This window comes from Stenella coeruleoalba (genome assembly GCF_951394435.1).
Source record: "Stenella coeruleoalba genome assembly, chromosome: 3".
NCBI lineage: Eukaryota > Metazoa > Chordata > Mammalia > Artiodactyla > Delphinidae > Stenella > Stenella coeruleoalba.
This window is the reverse complement of record NC_137148.1, coordinates 99,840,069-99,856,225: the sequence shown is the minus strand read 5'-3', so window position 1 is coordinate 99,856,225 and position 16,157 is coordinate 99,840,069.

Genomic DNA, 16,157 nt, shown 5'->3' with positions numbered 1-16,157 from the left:
GGGCTTCCCTGGTGGCGCAGTGGTTGAGAGTCCGCCTGCCGATGTAGGGGACATGGGTTCGTGCCCCGGTCAGGGAAGATCCCACATGCCGCAGAGCGGCTGGGCCCGTGAGCCATGGCCGCTGAGCCTGTGCGTCCGGAGCTTGTGCTCTGCAGCGGGAGAAGCCACAACAGTGAGAGGCCTGCGTACGGCAAAAAAAAAAAAAAAAAAGGTCTGAATATGGTTCTTGGATGTGTTCCTTTTGCTCTCATGAACTAAAGTTCATAAACTGTGAACTAAATTACAAGTTATTTGTCCCCCACATACAATGGTGAGACAAGGATAGATAAGGTAATTATAATTGACTTTTCCGCTCAAAAAAAATGAAGAGCAGGAGGCAGATAACAGACACTGATTCATGCAATTCTGAAATCCCACAGGCCAAATGCTGTCGGGTCTTCTGACTCTGGAGCCAGGAATGTTTTTCTGACTAGGGCTTAGCTCTGCTCCATAGAAGTCACTTCCCAGTGCAAAATTTCTAAGTTTGAGTGTGGTTTCTTGGTCCATAGTTCTCCATGAATCTTGACGCCATCATTTGGGCTCTTGCTTCTATCTTCATAAATGTTCTTGCTTTTCCCACAAAAATTGCCTTGTCTGCAACTGAGTAGCTTTCTTAGCTTGCTTCCTCCCATAGAGAGTTGAGATACAGAGGATTTTTTGTTGTTGAAATTTTAAATCTCAGTTTCTTTTCAGCTAAACTAGTGGCCCTTTTACTGATAAAACTACCATAAATTTTTGGTGGGTTTTCAGATTCTAGTCCACTCTAATCAATAAAATCCCAAATCTCAATTGTTTTTGAAACTGCCTCTCTCTGTAGAGTTAATAAATGCCTTTTGGGGGATTAAGCTTTTGTGTGACCACACTCATTATTTTTAGAGGCCTTGTGTGTATCTCGGAGAGGCCATTCCACACCCCTTGAATCTTTCAGGATTTTAACAAAGAGTTTTACAGACACCTCCTTGATTTGATGCTTGTTTTCATTTTATTTTGAAAATATTTTGCTGGTTGGACATACTGGAAATGAAAATCAGTTTTGTTTTCCAGGCCTAGTCCTACAGCTTCAATTTCCCTTTAAATTCTGCCTGAGAACAGAATGGTTCCTTTTTATCTTATCTCTCTCTTGCCACACTTTATCCTTGAAGTTGAAAGAAGCCAACTGGCACTTTGAACATTTTGCTTGGGAGCTATCTTGTCAATGCCAACAAGTGTGTCGGTAAGTTTTCTGCCTTCTGTGTCACTACAGGTGACAGTTTTGCCAATTGTTCTTTCACTTCAGCTTTTGTAGCAGTTTCCTCACTGCTTTTCCAGCTTTAATTTACCACCCAGTCCTAAATCCAGTGCCACATATTTCAGGTTAGTCAACAACAGCACACCACACCTCTTATAGGTACCTATTTATATATCAGCTAATTTGTTTGTGTAAAAAAACCTCAAACCTCAGAACTTAGTGGCTTGAAAATACAGCCATTTTTTAGCTGATGATTCTGCGGGTCTGCAATATGCACCAGGTTCAGTGGTGTCTCTTTTGATCTGAGGTGGCCTTGGCTCATCTCTATTGGACTAGCTCATGCATCTGCTGTTAATTGGCAGGTTGACTGGGGGCTGGCTGATCTAGGATGGCCTTACAAATTTTTCTGGTGAGTGGCTGGCTGATATCTGGACAGATAGGGTAGCTGAGTCATGTGTTTCTCCTCATCTAGCAGGCTGACCAAGGCTTATTCATACAATGATGATAACAAGAACTCCCTAAAGTGGCAAGTGGCTAAGCCTCAATGTGCAAATGATTTTCAAATCTCTGTTTGTGCTAATTTGCTAATAACTTATTAGCTAATTTGCTAATTTGCTAATAACTTATTAGCAAAAGCAATTCACATAGCCCATCCATATTCGTGGATTAAGGAAATAGAATCTGTCTCTTCATTGGAGAAATGAACAATTGTTATCTTGTCAATCTACTACATCCTGAAAATATTCTCTATGACTACAGTCCATTGTCTACTGTCTAATATTTTCAGTACCCAAGGAATTCACAAGGGAAGAAACGGAACCTGCCTCATATCTACATTTTTGAGGATGCATTTGATAGAATAAACTTCAATTCTATTTATTGTATATATAAAAATAATCTGAATATAAAATAACAAAACCAGTATTCACCTGACCTTTTAAGCCTTATTATGCTATTGATAGTCAATATATACATTTCCTTGGTTACTACTGAGTTGCTCTCTTTGATTACTAATCTAAATATCTACATAAAACAATACAGGCAAAGCATATACATGATAAATATTGTAGAAAATACTACTACTCCATAGGAGGTCAACTTTTCATAAATATTTATGAGTAAATTTTAGTGTTTATAGTATATAATGGTATGCTGGCTCATGCAATATCTGCTTTATCCCCTTCTGGTATGTTTTCCTAAATTATTGTGGCTTAAAACCTAAAACTAAATTTTCCAAACTCCTTGCAGCTTATGTTCTTCATGTTATCTGAGGTCTACCAGGCAGACTGACTGTTGAGATTTGGAAGCCAGAGATAAGTTACATTATACATAGCTGAATGTAGGGAGAGAGCATCTTGTGGGGGAGAATTTTGATTTTTCTGGGATAGCTAAACATGTCTTCAATAACAAAAATGAAAATCTGGTTTTGATCAGTCTGAGTATCAACAGGAGACAAATGACCCACTGTCTATTTACAAAGGGACTAATTGTAAAGGTCTGAGTGGTATGTAAGAGATTTCAATGAATACAGCAAGAACCCTGGTTTAACAGCAGTGGAGATGTACCTCAACCCTATCCCAAGGAAATGAGAAAGGTGGTAAGGTTACTGGAATCCAGAGGGAGAGAGAGTTGTGTAAGGCAAGTTGCCTTGAGGACCACAGCCATCCTGAGGCAACCTAACACAACAGGGAGGAACCTAAATGAATAAATACCACAAACTCACTCTTTCTTCTTTCCAGTCTTCTCCCAATATCCCCCTGGTCTATCCAAGGAGAAGCTACAGGGGTCATTAGCCTGTTAGTGGAGTCTGGAAGATCAGCTTCTTGGGGCAGAAGGCAGAGTGGAGAAGGGTAAGTAGATCTGGAAGAGCAGATATCTGGCACAGGTGCCTTGTAGCTGTCAAATACTTGATCCATAGTGTAATAGGTGGCAGACAGACGCCACAGTGGAGTTTTCACTAGAGAAGTACTGAAGTTCCGATCTGACTGCAATTTTCCTAGTTGTCTATCATCCAAATTTGGTTCTTTGTCTGAGATAGAAATTCTTTAAGCTACCTAATGCCCTTAATAAATCCTTTCCTGCTTAGAAGGTATTCTGTTATTGGGAACAAAAATCCCTAACTCTATAGTGGTAATAAGGATGAATGGATGAAAGAAATAAATGAAAATAATCTATGACCTTACTTAAAATTGGAAAATCAAATTAAAGGTAAAATCAAATTAAAATATAAGATAAAGTATAACATTATGTTAACTTAAAAGACAAAGTATTAACATTAATATAGAGATAAAATATTATTTGAAATGACCAATGTGTTTAAATAAATCTTAGAAAATGTATGGGAAAAATGCCCTCATAAAATTTCAAAGACTTGTGGAATCCTTGAAGGGTATCTGTGAACTCGAGGTTAACATTGTTTTGAAGAACCACGAACAAATGAGATAATTAGACATGTGAAGGTTTGTGGTTATCACATATTCAGTGTTAATATCATTTGCTATAGCAATCTTAAAGTTATTCCAAAGGGGTGCTCTGTTCATCCAATATGAACTGGCGTATTTTGTGGCACTTAGTCTAAGGAGAAAGTACCTTGATCTACAGGTTTATCAGCCTATATAAAAAGAGTTTGCTAACAAAAGCTGAGATGCCTCTGAAGTTGCTAAAGAGCAGAACTTATCATTTTATTCTGAATTTATGACAATTTGAGAAGTGTATGACTTTGCGTCAGAAACTATAATTTGCTTTTAAGTTTTTGAGCTCAGCAATTCACATATTTCCTGAAGTCTATTTGAAGCAAGATAGCAAAAGCTGGTATAATTTATATATAAAATTGGGAAACTATATTGAGTATGAACCAATAAGTTTATATTAAATTATGTTGTACATTTTAAAACTGTGAGCAGTAGAAAGAAAATATATGTGGTAAGGAAGATACATACATAATGGCATATTATGAGTACATTTGAACATTTGTCTGTCACTTATAAATTGGCCTTCAGCAACATGTCTTTAATAACAAAAATGCAAAATATCTGCTATTTTAAGTAATCTTGCAGCAAGTAAATAACAGGGTATGGGGTACATATAACTGTTTTTCCCCTTCCCCCTACATGATCCACCATCTGGACTCTCAAGTAGTTTTTAGGTGGTGAATAGGTTTTTGTTCTTCAGTCTTTTTACTCCTTTTTAAAATTGTTGTTTTGTTGAGAATCAAGATAAATGAAGATGAAGTGAACTAAAAAACAAAAAGCAGTAAAACTGTGCATCAAAAAAAGATGTTTTCCAGATTATAAACTAAAAAGAGCAATTACAGAAACATGGGGGATATGTGAGGAATATAATTATTTGATAGTTAGGTGATAATAGCGCCTCCCACTTTGTTAACTAGATACATTAGTTATTTTTTAAATTTAAAATATAATCATTAGTGTACCAGTACAGCCATTATGAGTTGTCATGTTTAGCTTTTAAAAAATAATTTTTTTATCATAAGCCTCTGAATTGGCCAATCTGTTCATTTATTATTCTCTATGCAGTAGCACTGATCTTCCCACATTATAACTCAGTCTTTTTGGAAATTAAACAAGTTTTCATTAGCTAATGACTTCTTTTATATGTAGTTTTAAAAGTGTAAGTTAGATTCACGTTATAAGAGAGGAAGGAAAATGAGAGGGCAAGTTAGTTGGACTTTGAAACTAATTTGTTAATTAAGTTCTTCTTCACCATCAATATGCACTTGAGAGACTGAATATACAAGTAGACAATGTATAAAAACAGAACTCTGATCCACAATCTGTAGCAATCAGTTAGACAGCCAAACAACAACCCTTGTAGCAATCAGCAACCAACCAACCAGTTCTTGATCAATAGCTGACAGCTTCCCTAAGTTTTGCCCCTGCTTCCAACTTAGGACCAACTGGAGAGAGCCAGATATGCACCCCTAATCTATCACAGAGTATTCTCCACTTCTAGTTAGTCCACTTATAACTTCCCCATGCCAATAGTCTCCAATTAGGGCATACTGAAACCTTCCCTTTTTTCCACTATAAAGCTATTTCTCTCTTCTTCCTGTCTTTGGGTGGCTGCCAAACACAAGTGATGGTGGCTGGGCTGACTTCCTTTCTATACAAAACAATATTGCTTGCTGTCATTCGCGTGATCTTTAACTATTTTTGTGTTTATTAAGGGCTTCCTCTCTTAGCACTCTGAGAATACGTCTTTATTGACTCACATCATTATAGAGAGAAATAGTGTGTTTGCTTACCTGCCTTCCCCAAGAGCATGTGATACCCTAGAAAGAAGGGCGCCTCACGATATCTGAAAATGTCTGTTACGTAGTAGGTTCTCGGAAATACTTATCCATTTATTTGTTGAATGGATGGATTCTATTCTTAGTACTGTGTTAGTAGCAGGACACCAAGTGGTAGAATACAAGGACTCTAGTCTCAAAACACTTAAAATTTCTCATTATTTTTCTAGGTAAAACTTGCCTCTGCAACTTTAATAATGCCCAAAGATAATTGGATTATTTCTGAAAACAAGATAGCATCTTTTTGGATTCAAGGACTGCTATTTAGATATAGTATTTTTACTAGTTTCATAAAATTTCATGACTCATTAGACCATTTTAATCTTGCTCAGTTTTAGATCAACACCCTGTTTAGTAGTTTCATTTAGGTTCACTCTTAATGGAAATTTATTCCTGCCAGCCCTTTAAAGTTCCAATGTTCTGAAATTACAGGTTTAGAACCATATTTATTCTGTTTTCTTCTCCTTTGTAAGATAGTCTTATGCTAGAATTTATTCATAAATGACTACTTTAGGTAGTCATTATATTTACAGGAAATATATTATTCCTCAAATTCTTCTGCATTCTTTCTTTAAGGATATTTTACTCCTATTCTATTCTATTCTATTCTATTCTATTCTTCTATTCTATTCTATTCTACTCTATTCTATTCTATGCATAGCAATAAACAATAGAAGAGCAAAGCAAACATTTTCTTTGGCTGTGTTCATTCTTCTCTTCTGCCTAAAATTCTTTTCTCTCAGTTCCTTGTCTATTAAAAATACAGTTTGTTCTTTTTATTTTTCTTCCTCCACCTCCTTTACTTCCTGTTATTCTTCAAATATATATATATATATATATATATATGTATGTATGTATTTTAACATCTTTTTTTTAACATCTTTATTAGAGTATAATTGCTTTACAATGGTTTGCCAGTTTCTGCTTTATAACAAAGTGAATCAGTTATACATATACATATGTCCGCATATCTCTTCCCTCTTGTATCTCTTTCCCTCCCACCCTCCCTATCCCATCCCTCTAGGTGGTCACAAAACACCGAGCTGATCTCACTGTGCTTTGCGGCTGCTTCCCACTAGCTATCTATTTTACGTTTGGTAGTGTATATATGTCCATGCCACTCTCTCACTTTGTCCCAGCTTACACTTCCCCCTCCCTGTATCCTCAAGTTATTTTAACATCTTTATTGGAGTATAATTGTTTTACAATGGTGTGTTAGTTTCTGCTTTATAACAAAGTGAATCACCTATACATATACATATATCCCCATATCTCCTCCCTCTTGCGTCTCCCTCCCACCCTCCCTAACCCACCCCTCTAGGTGGTCACAAACCACCGAGCTGATCTCCCTGTGCTGTGTGGCTGCTTCCCACTAGCTATCTATTTTACATTTGGTAGTGTATATATGTCCATGCCACTCTCTCACTTGGTCCCAGCTTCCCCTTCCCCCTCCCCGTGTCTTCAATTCCATTCTCCAGATCTGCGTCTTTACTCCTGTCCTGCCCTAAGTTCTTCAGAACCATTTTTTAAAATTTTTAAAAATTTCTTAGATTCCATATATATGTGTTAGCATATGGTATTTGAGCACTTACTCTTTGAGGCATTGGCAATACAGGAATGAACAAGACAGATCCGATCCTTGCCCTTATAAAACATACCAGAATGGAAGAAGATTCACAGTAAGTTGACAAATAAAAAAGACAGCTAAAAATTGTGAAATTTTTTAATTAAATAAACACGGTGATTCAATAGACAGGGACTGAGAATCAATTGCAACAGTTCTTCAGAGAAGGCTGTCAGAAAGCCTTTTGGAGGAGCAAATATTTAAGATAAAAATACTTTGTCCCTTTAATTTTTCTTATTCATCGGTTTCAAATAATACATTTCAAAATACAAGTTTCATAGATTACTTTAAATTTTCTAAAATTCACATGTTATGACTTCACTGTTTGCTGCAGAATGTGGGCCATAGAGGGAAGAGCTACACATTTTCTTATTGGGACAGTTATTATATGGTCATTATTTAACCAATGAACTTTTTTGTTTTTTTACGGATAGTTATAGAACATTGCCTACCACAGTAGACTGGATACCTTAGTTTTCTCAACGTAAGAAAAGCAAATCAGTAAATCTATATTAGAAGTTGGCAAACTTTTCCTGTAGTGGGCCATATAAGCGAATAATTTAGACTTTGCAGAACATATGGGCTGCTACAACTATCCAACTCTGCCGTTGTATGATGAAAGCAGCTATAGACAATATATAAATGAATAAGCATGACTGTACTCCAGTAAACATTTCATTACAAAAACAGGTGGCAGGTCAGATTTAGCCCCCAGGCTCTAGTTTGGCAACCCCTGACCTATCTGACAGTGGTGAATGAGGTAATGCACTTAAGATACTAAGCACAGTGGCTGTTACATTGTAAGCCTTCAGTAAATATGTTACGACATTTAGTAAAATTATGATTAGCATCATTATAGATCTTACAAAGACTAAGGGGTCAAATGCTGGGCAAAATTCTTAGCTTGAACAATCATCAAACATTTACTTTTGTCCTCTCTCTCTAGTTTTTCTCTCATTAAAATTCAATTATATTTGGGGTTCCTTTGAGTGTTAGCCAAATGAGCAATAGATATGTGTTGAGGAATTAATGGGTAGTCACGATTCACTGTTAAACTAAATGTGTTTTTATTTTAAGTTTTTCTAGTTATTTTTTTATGGCAAATCAACTTGTAGTACCTTTAAATAATAAGGATAATAAATGCCCTCTTGTCTTATGCATGATACTCCAAAGGGCAATGAGCTATAATCACTATCCCTGAAAACAGTAAAATTTGCAGTCTACTTGGCAATCTCTATCCTCTCTGTTCTCCGAGTCCTTTTTTTCTTAACCTGTATCAGTTTTAAAATATATATTGTCCCTGGACACTCTTACATTTTCATTTTCTTCATATATGCTGCTGTACTTAACCTCGTAGCACAATGTGCAGTATAGAAAGAGACAATTTAAAAACTGCTGCTGCTGCAGGTTGTCTGAAAGTTCCTTTCAAGTTAGGAGAAAAGATTTTAAAACTTTTGCCATTAAGAATAAAAGAATGTGGGCTTCCCTGGTGGCGCAGTGGTTGAGAGTCCGCCTGCCGATGCAGGGGACGCGGGTTCGTGCCCCGGTCCGGGAGGATCCCACATGCCGCGGAGCGGCTGGGCCTGTGAGCCATGGCCGCTGCGCGTCCGGAGCCTGTGCTCCGCAACGGGAGAGGCCACAACAGTGAGAAGCCCGCGTACCGCAAAAAGAAAAAAGAAAAAAAAAAAAAGAATAAAAGAATGTTTAATTAGATTAAGCATGAATATTCCTATTTGTATAAATAAATGTATACTATTTCTATTTTGTGTGACTGTATTATTTATTATGAAATGCAGCTGAGTACATTAACACAGAGCAAGTGAAAAATGTAAAATATTTATGGAATTGTTTGAAGATCTTTTTCCAGCATGAGATTAAGTAATAGGCCAAATAGAAAAGGGCTAAAGTTAGGGAATATATAAAATGCTATCCTTTTCTATTATTGTAAATACTGGCAGAAAATAAATTACATATAACTTATACTTGGTATGGTTTACAATAATGGAAAATTAATTACATAAATTCAGTCTACTAAAAATGCCATGGTTAGTAATATGCCTCAAATATATATACCTAGGAAGTCTGAAAGAGAAAATTCACAAGTATACAGAAAGCACATAAAATTGGAATGGTGGGGAAAATCTTTAGGCTGTAAAAGAGAAGACTTGTCAATTGGGGGAGGACAGGATTCCTGCTTTGAAATTAATTAAAAAACCTGATATGTTGAAGGAGTATCAAAGTTTTAGACTGTAAAATTCTCAGTGGCACAACTAGGAGGAATGAGTTTTTGCAGGAAGACAGAATTCATGAGGTAAATCAATGGTTCTGAACCTGTTTTGAGTCACTGAGTTGATGGAAGCTGTACTTGTCAACAATATGCAAATAGTTACTTAGGGTTTCAGGCTCACAGATCAACTACTTTGGGGAAGGGATGTCCATAGATCCCAGATTAAGGACCCCTAGAGTCCTTTCTGAGAAATAGAACTGTTGAAACTTTTGTTTAATTAATTAATTGTGTACTTTCTCTTTCATTGGTCTTCTTTATTGCTCTTTGATCAGAAGATGTGTTCAGATAAATCAAAAAAGGTAATATCTACTACCCATGAGGTTCATTGTATCTTTTCCTTAAAGCATTTAAGACTAGGATAGATGAATACCTTCATCTAGGTAAAAGTGCCCGCATAGAAATGAATCGATAATCAGTAAGAATTCTTACCAAGAACATTTGAAATTTTTATGTGTATTGAGTGTGTTATGTATCTATAGCAGTGGAGACAACGGCATTCTAGCATGAGTATTGTGTTCATTTGCATATCTTATCAATTATTTAATTTTAAATATAGAGTTCATAAAATCTCCCTGTTTAGAGATTTCTCTGGAAATTCTAACATTTGGCTTGCTAAAGAATTTAGGAAACTGATATTGGTCTGAGAATGATATTTTTATTGGAGGGAAAGGGATTCAAAACACCCATCTAATAAAGAGGCAATACAATTTGCTCAGATACAAAATTACTAAAGCCGAACTTCCGAAAGCCTGAATTTTTAAATGATAAAATTGAATATAGATGCATTATCTAGCATTTTGATGAGTCTACAAATTTTCATAAAGGTACCTCACACAGGGAAGTAATTACTACCAGTTTCTCAAGCATTTTCTGAGAGACTCTATGGTATAGTTCAGTAAAAATGTGGTCCTTAGACCAGGAGCATCGGTATTACTTGTAAGGTTGTCTCAAATACAAATTTATGGCTATCACCTCAACCTTCTCCCTCAGAATCTCTCATGATGGGAACTGGAAACTATTTTAACAAGCTTTCCAGGAGATTTTTTTGTATGCTAAGGTTTGAGAACCACTGGTATAGTTGAAATTATATGGGCTTCGGGGTCAGATAAACACTCATTTTAATCCTGAGTTTTCTATTAACTAATTTTATAAGCTATCAAATCTGTCTGTGCTTATTTCCTATAAATCAGGGATAATAAAATTTTTTAGGGTCACTAGAGGGTTTGTGAAAATGTATCAAAAGTAATAGAATGCTCCCAGAATATAATAGGGTTCATAGTAAATTGCAGTTTTTTCATATTGGAGTCATGATATATGCTATTACTTGACTATTTACCTGGAACCAAGGCAACTGCTTTACATGTATTGACTAACTTGATCTTCATAGCAACCTTATGTGATATGATTTTACAGAGGAAGAAACTGAGGTATAGAATAGTGAATTTTCAGCTCAATGAACAACTGAAAACGAAATGAAGGTTAATGTACAACTCAGTGATAATTACTTGCATGGAATTTGTAATTTTTAATTAAAGGTATTATGTTTGGTAATGGTACTTTGGCTTCTTTTTTGAATTTTAAAAATCCAAAAAAAATATTTTTCATAAAGTGCTGATCCCAAATTAATGTTACCTGCTTACATCTCACTGTGTCATCTACAAATTTGTTTTCTTCAGTGGTTTACTGATGCCTAGTTTGATTTCCTATAGTTTTTCCATCAGTTTTAAACCATTGTCGATGATGTTGTCAGTTAAATAATAACAGAAATCTGATTGGTAGCTACACTTAATCACTTTTAATATTTATGAGTTGAATGGAACTTCTTTAGTGCATTCTCTGTTTTGTGGTATGTGGATTGAACCTAGGGTGAATTATATATTTTAGACTTAACCATCATTTTCAATTTCAATATACTCCAACTAGAAAGCTCCTAGACTGTTGGGCTCTTCACTGTCACACTAAAAGGATAATTTATTTTCTTGGAAAGCTGTCTTGAAATCATGGCCTTTTGATGGAAAAAATGCTGAGTTAAGTTCAAGGCAAATAAATACGTAAAATATTTCTTCAGGATTGGGTCATGTACTTTTCAAATGAAATGCTCACATGATATTGCTGTGAGTTGAAAATCAGTGCCCCCCTGGCCTGACACAGTTCTGATGGCACTCTGAGCACTTTTAATCAGCACTGCTTTCCTGACGGTGAATAGTGAGAACTCAACGATTAGGAATTACTTTTTTCTTGATTCCTAATTTTTTCCCACTTCTTGGTTGCAATTATTGCTAGCTCTATGGGGTATAAACTTGTATTAGTCTCAAATTTTTCTGTGATACAAATAGAAAGATTTAATTATTTCTCTTGTTTTGAGCCTGTGGGAAACTAAAAAGATTTCTAAGAGATCATTTGAAGTTAACTAATAACTGGATCAACAAATACATTTTGTGTATTCTCTTGAATGTAGGAACAGTAAAAATGAAAGCACATTTCTAGAGGAAACCACTTCATAATTTAGTGCTCTCAGTTAGCAAATTAGTTTTCTTCTATTCTTGTTTGAAACAGAAAACAGCAAACTACCCCATTGTCATAGTCAAAATTAACATCCTTGCTGCTGACTTAATAAGAACTCATTAATTCTTACTGAATGTATGATTTTATTTCCTTTATATAATCTTCTAGAATAATCTGTTTTCATATGCAATTTGGATTTTCCTTTTATAGGAGTTATTTGTTCTTAATTATTTATCTGAAGACATTCATTACTTTTATCTGTAAATTAAATCTATTTTTATTGTCAGGATTTATTTTTTATATTTGAAATGGTTTTCCTTTTTAATTTTCAGCCTTTTCAAAAGCAATGATTATGATGGTATTTACAGGTACTATTTTTTAACTATGATAACGGTTAGCTACATACTGATCTTTTTCTACTCTTATTTTTATTTCCATCATTGTCCTTTGGAGTAGGAATATTTTGTATAGAAATTTTGGACAACAGAATCTTTTAGTGGAAATAGCAGGTGAATGTTTGCAGATGAACACTTGAAATCAGAAAGAGGAGAGGAAAAGAGGAGGGAAGAAGAATGAATAGAAAGTCATAGCACACAATCTGTGAGTGAGAGGGATCACATGAACACACTCTCCAGTGGCAAAATTGTGGCCTTATGTTAATCTAATCAAAGAAACTATTTCCCTCTGGTACTACCTGTGTCCATTTCAGGTTATGAAAACTTACAGAATATGAGTCAACAGTGCTGAGAGCTCTTTACATGTCACATTTCTAGGCATGTTCTCATTCCATGTAAAGAATAATCTTGCCTTGGCATTAGAAACTGCAGCTAAGATTTTTATCTGATACAAAAATGACAAAAAATGTTTATCCAAAGCACTCACACAGATAGGTTCTTCTATCATAGTATTGACAGTTTGGCTCTTTAAATGAGTGTGTAAAAGGTCTGTTGACTTAATTACAATAAGTTAATAAAATTGATATTGGTTTATTTGAGAGAATTAACATTAGGTCTATTTCTTCAACTTCTGTTTCTCATCTTTAGTTTGAAAACTCCGTAAGAGTGACTCTGTAATCTTTTATTTATCTATGGGTCAGAATTTTGCTATTTATATACTTAAAGAATATATGACTCTCTAATGGGAGTACAAGCTGTGAGATTTTAATCTATTATCACGCCCATCTGTTAATTAGATAAATGTGAAATGATTGAATATGTCGGGAAATATTGAAAGTAGTTTAGTCTCTACATTCTTTAAACCGTGTGCAATTTTCCCTACATCATTGTAAAAGGACACCTTTCAAGTGTTCATCGTTATCTTTAGACTCAGTAAGTCCAGATGAAGTTAAAATCTGTTATTTTTCTATCATTGAACTCAAATAAAACTTTTGACAGCAGTTATTTAACTGCTTATTTAAAGCAGTTATTAGGCAAATGTTTCTTTTCCAGACAAATAATCCTATACCTATTGTTATTCCTTGTACACCTTTGTGACATTTTGAAGTTAAAGTTAGCATTGTTTAACTAGTCCTAGGAAATCTGACTTTGGATTATTATAAAGGATACAACTCAGGGACAGCCAGATGGGAGAGATGCACAGGGCAAGGCATTTGGGAAGGGGGGTGCACAACCCTCCCAACACCTCCTTGTGTTCACCAACTTGGAAGCTCTCAAAACCCCATTCTTTAGGGGTTTTGATGGAGGTTTTATTACATAGGCATGAGTGATTAAATCATGCACCATTAGTGATAGCTAAACATCCAGTCTCTCTCCCCTCTCAGAGATAAAGGGGTGGCGATGAAAGTTTCAAGCCTCTAATCGTGCCTGGCCTTTCTGGTGACAAGTCCCCATCCTGAAGCTACCTTGCGGCCCACCAAGAATTGCCTCATTAAAACAAAAGATGCTCCTGTCACTCAGGAATTTACAAAGAACTTAAGAGCTCTGTGTCAGGAGCTAGGGACAAAGACCAAATATCTAGTTCCCATCGTACACCTTCCATAATCAAAAAGTGTGCAGAGGAAGGCCACTGATTGTCTCATGCATGCTAAAACTTCCATAATGCACAGGACTCTTCTGTTTTATTCAGTTACAAAAGTGACAACAAAATAACTCTAGTTTTTATTCTAGCCAAGTCCTTTCATCCATTTTCAATTCCACATTTACAATAGGATGGAAACAAGTTCCTTGTTTTTTGTATCAATATCTCTCACAGCCCTTAACACATTGCCTTGTATAGAACATATTCCCAAAATGTGTTGAATACACTCTGTTTAAAATAAGCACCAGAATAGCTTATAGAGGTTCTAATAACTTTTCTGTTAGTAAACAATAAAAACAACCATAACAACACTAAACACTTGAAAAAATTGAATGTCACTTATGTACCAAGAACTATGATAGGCTCTTTATATGCATTCTCTAATTCATCAATATTTTGAGATATGTCTTACTTTCCCCCACTCTATACATTAAGCTCAAACAGCTTAATTGACTTTCACATAGCTGTACAGTTGAGTTCAAATATAAGACTATTTGTAACATGCTACTCCTCATGCCAGAAACTTTAAAAAATGTTCTATGTATATATTAAATGAGTTTTTTACAAAATGAAACAGAGTTGGGAAAGTTACAGCAATATTTTTACTGCCCTACATTCTAATTCCTCAAAAACTTCAGTTTGTCCCCCCTCCCACCCATGGATTACTGCTTTGTAGTTCTACATCTGGCTTATTTTTATCAATTACAATATTGATGTTGAGGAGGAAAAGTGAAAGTATATCTGTGTTATATGGTATCACATTGGAAACCTGACATCAGTTAATTGAGTATTTTGCCTTAAAATTTAAGGACATTTTCTCCACATGTACCGCTTTATATTTGAATACAAAATGACAAAACATAGAGGTGAATATATACCAGTACAGTTCTAGTTCTATTTCTAGAGTCTTGGCTTTCTACTCAGAGCAATCGGTGCTTTTTTTTTTTTTTTTTGGAACAAGAACTACACTTTATGCTTTTAGTTTTATAAGAAAAATCATTAAATAATCATTGCAACATATTTTATTTCTATCTTGTATCTAGGTGAGAAAATTTTTTGTTGTTCAGTAGTGCCAGAATTTTAACACCAGACAGTCTATTGATTGAAGACTATAGCTATTTGGATAAGAGGTACAGGCAAACTGTCCTTAATAAGTGTGGTACAATGACATTGACAAAGTTTCAGTCTGCAGTCTGACTTGCCTAGTCTATGCATACAAATAGAGAAAAATCACATAGTCTGACAGATTCCAATGTTTTATACAGAATTCTTTTCTGAGTTTTATTTTGCATGAATATGATTGGAATTAAATAACTCTTTCTATCCAACTGAGAAACCGATATTCAGAACTAATCTGATGTCAAATTTGGCTCCCAGTTTTAATCCTATGCTTAATTAAAGCATCTCATGCATTTCTTGTCTCTCATTGTCTTTTTTATAATTCTATATAGAAATAATATTCACAAATCTATGATTTAATCGTAAAACTAAAAGATAATTTGAGTGGCATCAGTTTAACAAAAATACAGAAATTTTGTGGAGTTAAAGTGGATAAAAAATGTTTCATTATTCAATTTACTCAGCCATACTTTGGACAGGAATTCAACTCCTCCAGCTTTCCAGTTGCTCTGTGGAATACTTCATCATCTGGTGTACAACCTCGGAATATGTGTTCCCTCAAATTTACTTCTCTTTTTTGGAAAAGGATTATGATTCCCATCTATTTTTTAAAAAAATTTTATATTGGAGTATAGTTGACTAACAATGTTGTATAATTTTCAGGTGTACATCAAAATGATTCAGTTATACATATCCATGTATCTATTCTTTTTAAACTTATTTTCCCATTTAGGTTGTTACAGAATATTGAGCAGAGTTTCCTGTGTTGTACAGTAGGTCCTTGTTGGTTATCTATTTTAAATATAGCAGTGTGTACATGTTCATCCCAAACTCCCAATTTATCCCTCCTCCCACCTTTCCCTTTTGATAACCATAAATTTGTTTTCTAAGTCTGTGAGTCTGTATCTGTTTTGTAAATAATTTCATTTGTATCATTTTTTTTAGATTCCACATATAAGTGATATCACATGATACTTGTATTTGTATGATTTACTTCACTTAGTATGTT